The sequence below is a fragment of the Coregonus clupeaformis genome, chromosome 1 (genome assembly GCF_020615455.1).
Source record: "Coregonus clupeaformis isolate EN_2021a chromosome 1, ASM2061545v1, whole genome shotgun sequence".
NCBI lineage: Eukaryota > Metazoa > Chordata > Actinopteri > Salmoniformes > Salmonidae > Coregonus > Coregonus clupeaformis.
Window position 1 is genome coordinate 58,949,152 of NC_059192.1, and position 9,934 is coordinate 58,959,085.

At 44.6% G+C, this 9,934-nt stretch overlaps 1 pseudogene; it reads left to right on the forward strand.

Annotated features, from left to right (window-relative positions):
- Positions 1-2,850: 2,850 nt before the first annotated feature.
- Positions 2,851-6,008, forward strand: LOC121539342 (annotated as a pseudogene).
- Positions 6,009-9,934: the final 3,926 nt, after the last annotated feature.

Consider the following 9,934-nt stretch of genomic DNA (forward strand, 5'->3'; position numbering starts at 1 on the left):
TTATTGCTGCAGCGCAATTCCCATTCTCCGTGTCGGGGGCCCCACTAAAGACGGCTCAAGCTTGAGAGATGTAGGTTTTTCAAGTCATTTACATTTTTACACTTCCATGTACCCGCCTTTTAATTTAACATATAATGATGCCATTAGAATAGAATCCATCTGGAAGTTCCTTTTGGGAGCGGTTTATGTTCCGTGCCTTCTGCAGCTAATTCTGCTCTCGCTACATTGGCAACAGATGCTCTGAAAGCAACAGATGCATTCTCTTCAACTACTATTACAATCAAGCCCATGTTTAGGATAAATGTTTCTAGGTATGCAGGATTATGATACCTGCACTGGGACTGGTAAAGACAAGAAGGAACGGGACATAATGGTCACTGGCAACAAATGCTAACTGATTTAGAAACACTTTAGAATCAGAGAAATTGGATAAAGTGCAACTTGTTATAGACCTAGTCCCTTCATGGTTCCATTGTGAGCATCTGTTTTGAGTTGATACAGTATATCTCTGGTTATGATATCTCTAAACTCACCTCAAACCCCCATGACTGAACTCTCAGAGATGATACTATCTAACAACAGCATATTACAAATGTAAAAAAAAAAAACTTTTTTCCCTCCTCAAAAATCCAGTAGCTAATTAATTACTGTAAAATAACAAACAATTTCCTCCAACGATTATGAGTGACTACGCACTGGCCTTTAATCCTCTCTGCCTCAATTATGCTAATGCTAACTTTCTCTCCCAGCAATTAATGTGATTCATTTTCTCTTGTTTTGAATTACAATTGCAGTGCCTGCTAGCACTTTAAAGCATTCATTAAATACCAATGAAATGGGTGCAGCTCGGTTCTGTAGCACTTTGTGTTCAATGTGCTAATTGGTAGACATTTTAATATCTGACCTCTTACGAGAGAGCAAAAGTTATATTTAACAGTGATATTAGCATAGCATATTTTCAACTGATTGTTTTATTGGAGGTTGCGGTGCTAGATATGACGACTGGGCTAATTCAACAGGAGATGTAAAACTGATCTTCAGTATTGATCCATTCATGAGAGATGCTTGTAGTGTTGTCATTTCATCACAAAAAACATCTATAAAACATAAATTCAACATTGGGAATGTTATACTGTAGAGTGCTCGTTCTTTTCTTTTAGTAAGTGGTTGAATAGCCATAAGCTAATGTGTTGTCCATGTTTTCATTGCATAAAGCTTATCTTGGAGAGTGCCATTCATTCAGAAGATCCAAGAAAGGCTGTTCTCTTTCATTCCTGTGTCTTATACCTTCAGTACTTTGTTATGCCTACTTGAGTAGCATTAACCTCTATGGGATCGGTGTCCCATATATGGGACGGTTGAGCTAACATGCGCTAATGTGATTAGCATGACTGTTGTAAGTAACAGCAAACTTTCCAGGACATAGACATGTCTTATATGGGCAGAAAGCTTAAATTGTTGTTAATCTAACTGCACTGTCCAATTTACAGTAGCTATTACAGTGAAAAAATACCATGCTATTTTTTATAGTATGGACACCATATAAATAATTACATTGAATATGTGTTGTACTTACCTGCAGTATAGTATGATTGCTATTCATGTGTGCGTGGTTGTTATTGGCATTGACCGTGACCTTTCCCCTTTTGATGATGTCATCACCAAGCGTCAGATCTGTACAATGTGATTCTACCACAGGTTGAGTGGGCTGTATCGTTCTGCTGTTTTTGTACAGTTTGTACATGGCTGTACACCTTTTATTTATTGGGTTGAAAGTAAAGGAAGTAATATTGAAGTGCGTGTGGGTATTCCTTGTCAAGTTACTACATCTTTTTGGCAACGAGGATAAAACTTTATCAACATGTACAGGGCGATGTGCTAGCTAGCTAAGTAACAGTGGAGGTAGTCAGTTAGCTAGCTAGCTTAATGAGCGACGGAGAGCAAGTGCCACTGGACGGAAACGCCGATGGGGACAATCAGCAGCAAGTGAAAATCGCTAACGAGGATCAAGGACAAGTTGGCGTTATAATGGCAATGTTTGGGACTATCACTGAGTTTGTGGAAGAGAACGGGGACTGGACGGAATATGTGGAAAGGTTGGGACACTTTTTCTTGGCAAATGGAATCACAGATGAGGCTAAACAGCGTTCTATTCTCTTGAGTGTGTGTGGGGCTAAAACCTACAAGCTAATGAGGAATTTGGCTACACCACGGAGACCGGGAGAAATTCCTTTTGGGGATCTAGTTGCTCTCGTTCAGACTCACTACAATCCAAAGCCTTCGGTGATTGTCCAGAGGTTCAAGTTTAACTGCCATTTTCGGAAAACAGGTCAGTCTGTTGCTAACTGTGTTGCTGAATTACGTGAACTCTCTGAACATTGTGAGTTTGGGGCTATGTTAGAGGACATGCTCCGTGACAGATTAGTCTGTGGCATTAATGAGGACAGCATACAGCGCAGGTTGCTGGGGGAAGCCACTCTGACTTTCAAGAGAGCATTGGAACTATCTCAAGGGATGGAGATGGCCGCTAGTAATGCGAAAAATATTTAAAAGGCCAACAGTGGAATTTGTGCAGCGCATCAGGTGACAAAAGAGGTGGCAGGAAAAAGGGGAAAAGCATTGGAATGTTTCAGATGTGGAGGAACGCATTATGCAAACAACTTTAAGTTCAATGATACTGTCTGTCACAATTGCAACAAAAAGGGATATTTAGCAAAAAAATTCAGGGGTCCTAGGAGCAAGCCAGGGGGTGGGCGGACTGGGCTGGGCAAGTTCACAGCACCAAAACCGCAGTCAGCAGCACACCACCTAGAGAGCACAGAGGAGGAGGAAGAGCATTGTTCCCTCAACATGTTTAATGTGAGTGAGCCGTGCGCAGAGCCTATCTATGCTACAGTGGAGGTAGATGGAAAGCAGATGTGGATGGAGGTTGACACGGGGGCCTCTGCCTCTGTCATAAGTGAGGAGACCTACAAACAAATGTGGGGCTCAAAACATGCTTCTGCCCTCACACCGGCAGGGATCAGACTGTGTACGTACACCGGGGAAACCATACCATTGCTGGGGGCTCTAGAGGTGGACATTGCATACAACAGCCAGGAAGCGAGAGCACGGCTCCTGGTGGTGAAAGGGAATGGGCCTAGTTTACTAGGGCGTGACTGGCTAAACAAAATACAACTGAACTGGGGTGAGATAAAACACACCCGAGTGACTGAGGATGTCATTCAAAAGTACCCTGAGATTTTCAAAGATGAACTGGGCACACTGCAGGGCACTGCAGTTAAGCTGTTCGTGGATCCTCAGGCCGAGCCTCGCTTTTTCAAGCCCAGGATAGTGCCTTACGCCATGAAAAAGAAAGTGGAAGATGAGTTGGAGCGGCTGCAGGAAACAAACATCATTACTCCCATTCAGTTCTCCCACTAAACAGCTCCAATCGTTCCCATTCTGAAAAGTGACGGCACGGTGCGTATATGTGGGGACTACAAACTCACCATCAACAGGGCCTCTAAGCTAGACGCTTACCTGCTGCCGCGGGTGGAGGACCTGTTCGCGACGCTGGCAGGAGGCAAGACGTTCTCAAAGCTTGACATGAGTCACGCCTACCAATAGCTCCTCCTGGACGAGGACTCAAAAGAGTATGTCACAGTCAACACGCACAAAGGCTTGTTCAGGTACAACCACTTGGTTTTCGGAGTGGCGTCCAGCCCGGCCATTTTCCAGAGGACAATGGACAATCTGCTGCAGGGGATCCCTCATGTAGCAGTGTACCTTGACGATATCCTGGTTATAGGGGAGACGGAGGAGGAGCACCTCCACCATCTGGACCAGGTGTTAAAGAGATTCTCTGAGGCAGGGCTGCGCCTGAAGCATAGCAAGTACACATTCCAAGCACAGAGTGTGACATACCTAGGTCACAGGATCACAGCGCAGGTTCTGTGTCCTGTGGAGGACAAAGTCAGGGCAATCAAGGATGCTCCAAACCCCAAAAATGTGTCCGAACTCAGGTCGTTCCTGGGCATGGTGAACTACTATGGTAAGTTCCTCCCTGAGATGTCAACAGTGTTGGCTCCACTTTATCAGCTGTTCCACAAATACTGTAAATGGAAGTGGGGGCCAGCACAAGAGAAAGCTTTCAAGGAAGTGAAAGAACTACTACAATCAGCACAACTTCTGGTTCATTTTGACCAAGACAAAGAGATCATCCTGTCATGTGACGCCTCGCCCTATGGTGTCAGGGCAATACTCTCTCATCAGATGGAGGACGGGTCAGAGAAACCCATTAGATTCGCATCACGTACGCTGACGAGTGCTGAGAAGGGTTATTCACAGTTAGACAAGGAAGGTCTGGCCATAGTCTTTGCTGTGAAAGGCTTCCATCAGTACCTCTACGGTCGTCATTTCACCATATGCACTAACCACAAACCACTGATGAGCCTTTTCAGTGAATCAAGATGCATACCTACCATGGCTTCAGCAAGGATACAGCGCTGGGCCCTCACACTGTCAGCTTACCAGTACACTATAGTGTATAGAGCGGGGAAGGACAATGCAAACGCAGATGCGCTCAGCCGTCTCCCGCTACCAGAGATGCCCGCCACAACTGTGGTGCCTCCCGAGACAATTTTCCTAATGGAGAGATTGTCAAACTCACCTGTGAATGCCAAACAGATCAAACAGTGGACAGACCGGCATCCTATCCTGTCCCAAGTGAAAATATTCCTTATGCAGGGTTGGCCTCCTGTCATAGAGGATGATGGACTAAGACCTTATGCAAAGCGTAAAACTGAGCTGAGTGTGCAGGATGGCTGCATACTCTGGGGGTCCAGAGTGGTTGTTCCACCCCCTGGCCGTGCACAAGTCATGGATGAGGTCCATGAGTCTCACCCGGGTGCCTCCCGGATGAAAAGTTTAGCCAGATCTTACATCTGGTGGCCTAACATGGATCAGGATGTAGAAAACAAAGTTAAATCATGTTCTGAGTGTCAGAGTAACCAGAAGATTGGCGCCGCCCGCGCCACTACATCTGTGGGAGTAGCCTGACCGTCCATGGTCCAGGCTGCACATAGACTTTGCAGGCCCTTTCATGGGTCACATGTTCCTTGTCATGGTGGACGCGCTCTCCAAGTGGCTGGAGACTCACATCATGAGCAACATCACAGTGACCACAACCATCGAAAAGCTTCGGCAGGTGTTTGCAACCCATGGTCTGCCTGACTCTCTTGTGTCCGACAACGCAACAACGTTTACCTGTGACTTGTTCCAAGAATGAATGCGGAGAAACGGGATTCACCATGTCCGCAGCGCTCCGTTTCACCCGGCCTCAAACGGCTTAGCGGAGCGGGCTGTGCAGACACTGAAAGAGGAGCTCAAAAGGATGACTAGGGGAACCATCACAACTAAGCTCTCTCGGTTCTTGTTCCAGTACTGCATCACGCCACAAACAACAACAGGACAGGCTCCAGCGGAGATGTTAATGGGCAGAAAGCCAAAAGCTCACCTGGATGTACTGCATCCGGACATCAAAGCACGAGTGGAACGGAAGCAGGAGAAACAAAAAGAGAGACATGACCACCACGCGAGGGAGAGACAGTTAAAACCCAATGACACTGTCTACATCCGCAACTACACAAGCAGCCAACGCTGGTTGCCAGGTATCATTCTGAGTCAGAGTGGTCCCGTCTCCTTTGTTGTCAAACTGACTGATGGTCGAGTCATGCGCAGACACCAGGACCACCTCCGCCTGCGCTATGACAAAGACAAGACCATGTTTTCAGACGGAACAGCTGTGGGTGGTAGTATACAAGTTGAAACCCCACAGGAAACCGTATCTGAGGAACAGGGGCATTCAGTGGTTCCAGCAGAGGGTGATGGACATTCTCTCACAAACACCCAACCCGCTCCTGTGCCCTCAGACCCAGCTCCACTGGGACATGCCTTACCTGTGTCTCGTGGCACACCAGGAGTACTGCGCAGATCACAGCGTAGTCACAAGCCTCCTGAAAGACTAACTCTGTAGTTGAAACTGAGAGACTCGTGGTGTTAGTGTTTGTTTGGAGCAGCAGACCTAGTTGAAAAGAAATAAGGACTGTCATTGTTTTGTTTTGTTTACATTTACAGTAACACCAGCAGAAGTTCTACAGTGTTGTGAAGTAAAGAAAATAAAACACTGATGTGGTTTACTTGTTAACTTTATGTTTTCCTTACAGGGGGAATTTAAATTGAGGGGGGAGAAGTGTTATCGTGTGGAAACTATATAAATAATTACATTGAATATGTGTTGTACTTACCTGCAGTATAGTATGATTGCTATTCATGTGTGCATGGTTATTATTGGCATTGACCGTGACCTTTCCCCTTTTGATGATGCCATCACCAAGAGTCAGATCTGTACAATGTGATTCTACCACAGGTTGAGTGGGCTGTATCGTTCTGCTGTTTTTGTACCGTTTGTACATGGCTTTACACCTTTTATTTATTTGGGTTGAAAGTAAAGGAAAGTAATATTGAAATGCGTGTGGTCATTCCTTGTCAAGTTACTACACTATTGTTTGAGGAGAGTGCACAACAACAAAAAACGTATTACGTCAGCTGGTTTGATACATTCACCTCTGAAGCTAACTAATGTACTTACATTCAGTAATCTTGCTCAGATTTGTCATCCTAAGGGTCCCAGAGATAAAATGTAGCATTGTTATATTCAAATGTAGGAACTGGGTTCTACAGTATGAACCCCTGCTGTCTCTGGCTCCACACCCACCCCGCCCGGCCATCTAGATGTGTGAAAGTTAGTGTATAAGCTAATGATCCATCATGTTTGACATTCCTGGGAGTGTGTATACTTACATTTTGTATTACCATATCATTTTTGTATGTTCTCTATAGTTATGTACTTGAAAATATATCAATTGACCAATTCGGCACATTTGGGCAGAATAGTCCAGTATTGCAATGATTCACTGGATAAATCTGAAACTTTGCACACACTGCTGCCATCTAGTGGGCAAAATCTAAATTGCGCCTAAACTGCACTATTACATTGTGGCTTTTCTCTTGCATTTCAAAGACGATGAAAAAAACAAAACAAGGAAAAAGCATGTTTTTTTGTTTGTATTGTCTTTTACCAGATCTAATGTGTTATATTCTCCTACATTAATGTCACCTTTCCACAAACTTCAATTGTTTCCTTTCAAATGGTATCAAGAATATGCATATCCTTGCTTCAGGTCCTGAGCTACAGGCAGTTAGATTTGGGTATGTCATTTTAGGCGAAAATTGAAAGAAAGGGTCCGATCCTTAAGAGGTTAACAGCTCACTACTCCATTTGCCAGGGACTTGGATTTTCTCAAATTGAGTTACTTCCATCTGAACATCAGTGCTTCAGGCAAACAAGAGTGGAGCTGGATAAAAAGCTTTCATGTTCTGATGTGATCTTCTTGAATGGGAACTCCATATTGTGATCTGGAACTGAAATATTATTATTTTATATGATTTTACCACACCAGCTCTTTGGTCCAAATGTAAGATCAGAGATTTGGGTGTTAGAGAACAGTGTGTTGGTTGAAAGGTTTGGTACAGGACAGTCGGCTCCCATGAAAGGAGGTTTAAATCGAAAGCATGGATGGCCCATGGGCCCCTGGAGTATCTCAGAAGTCTAGGCTGAGTTCTGCTTGTATGTCCTTCATACCAAATGGTGTGTATTGCAATTAATGGACAGTCCAATGTGTCAATATAGTGAAATACATTTTCTCTGTAGATACCACAAATGTGGCTAACCCAATAGGTTTGTATATCACGTTGAGCATTCATAGGTGCACATGAATAGCACTACCCCAAAGCTTCCATGGACATAGGGCCAGCTGGGGAAAATAAGATACTGAAGGAGAACTACAGACTCCATTTCATTGTTGCCTTAACCTCCTCCATGTCTCGAGTGCTCGCAAACAGGCAATCTATTAGTTCTCCTTTAGAATCACAATGCAGTGAATATCATTCTATCTAGTGTTTTGTTCAGGTAATTTACAGAACACTTTGAACAATGTTGAAGCATGAAAGATGAAAACCACTGCGCTTTGTGTCCCAATGGACACTTACTTATTTCATTGCACACTTCTAATTTATATGGAAATGAAATAATGTTCTCCCCGGCTTTTTGCTTGTGCTGTCCAGCAGTCACAATGAAAGGAAAATAAGAATCAGTGTGGAACTTTTGTGGAGATAGCTCTTGAAGGGCTATTGCTGGATGTGGTGAAAGGAGGGGCAAGATGAATGAGTGACCCAGTGTTATTGTCAGTCTGAAGTCTCTTTCTGAGATTGGACAAATGTTATGTTTGTTTGTATGTATGTACAGTATGTATGAATGTGTGTGTTTGTTTGTTCATACTAGGGTTTGCCATGGTAACAGTGGGACGAAGGTTATCGTGTGGCCACTCTAATCTATTTTACCGTTGAGTTGAGCACCACTCATAATGAATGTAGCCTGTTCTAGCCTCTTGTTGCAGCAAGGTAAAGAAGGTATAATTCAGACATAGCTATCTGTTGGATCCGGCTTCATATACAGTGGGGAGAACAAGTATTTGATACACTGCCGATTTTGCAGGTTTTCCTACTTACAAAGCATGTAGAGGTCTGTAATTTTTATCATAGGTACACTTCAACTGTGATAAAACACAAATCCAGAAAATCACATTGTGTGATTTTTAAGTAATTAATTTGCATTTTATTGCATGACATAAGTATTTGATCACCTACCAACCAGTAAGAACTCCAGCTCTCACAGACCTGTTAGTTTTTCTTTAAGAAGCCCTCCTGTTCGCCACTCATTACCTGTATTAACTGCACCTGTTTGAACTCGTTACCTGTATAAAAGATACCTGTCCACACACTCAATCAAACAGACTCCAACCTCTCCACAATGGCCAAGACCAGAGAGCTGTGTAAGGACATCAGGGATAAAATTGTAGACCTGCACAAGGCTGGGATGGGCTACAGGATAAAAGGCAAGCAGCTTGGTGGGAAGGCAACAACTGTTGGCGCAATTATTAGAAAATGGAAGAAGTTCAAGATGACGGTCAATCACCCTCGGTCTGGGGCTCCATGCAAGATCTCACCTCATGGGGCATCAATGATCATGAGGAAGGTGAGGGATCAGCCCAGAACTACACGGCAGGACCTGGTCAATGACCTGAAGAGAGCTGGGACCACAGTCTCAAAGAAAACCATTAGTAACACACTACGCCGTCATGGATTAAAAATCCTGCAGCGCACGCAAGGTCCCCCTGCTCAAGCCAGCGCATTTCCAGGCCCGTCTGAAGTTTGCCAATGACCATCTGGATGATCCAGAGGAGGAATGGGAGAAGGTCATGTGGTCTGATGAGACAAAATTAGAGCTTTTTGGTCTAAACTCCACTCGCCGTGTTTGGAGGAAGAAGAAGGACGAGTCCAACCCCAAGAACACCATCCCAACCGTGAAGCATGGAGGTGGAAACATCATTCTTTGGGGATGCTTTTCTGCAAAGGAGACAGGACGACTGCACCGTATTGAGGGGAGGATGGATGGGGCCATGTATCGCGAGATCTTGGCCAATAACCTCCTTCCCTCAGTTGAGCATTGAAGATGGGTCGTGGTTGGGTCTTCCAGCATGACAACGACCCGAAACACACAGCCAGGGCAACTAAGGAGTGGCTCCGTAAGAAGCATCTCAAGGTCCTGGAGTGGCCTAGCCAGTCTCCAGACCTGAACCCAATAGAAAATCTTTGGAGGGAGCTGAAAGTCCGTATTGCCCAGTGACAGACCCAAAACCTGAAGGATCTGGAGAAGGTCTGTATGGAGGAGTGGGCCAAAATCCCTGCTGCAGTGTGTGCAAACCTGGTCAAGACCTACAGGAAACGTATGATCTCTGTAATTGCAAACAAAGGTTTCTGTACCAAATATTAA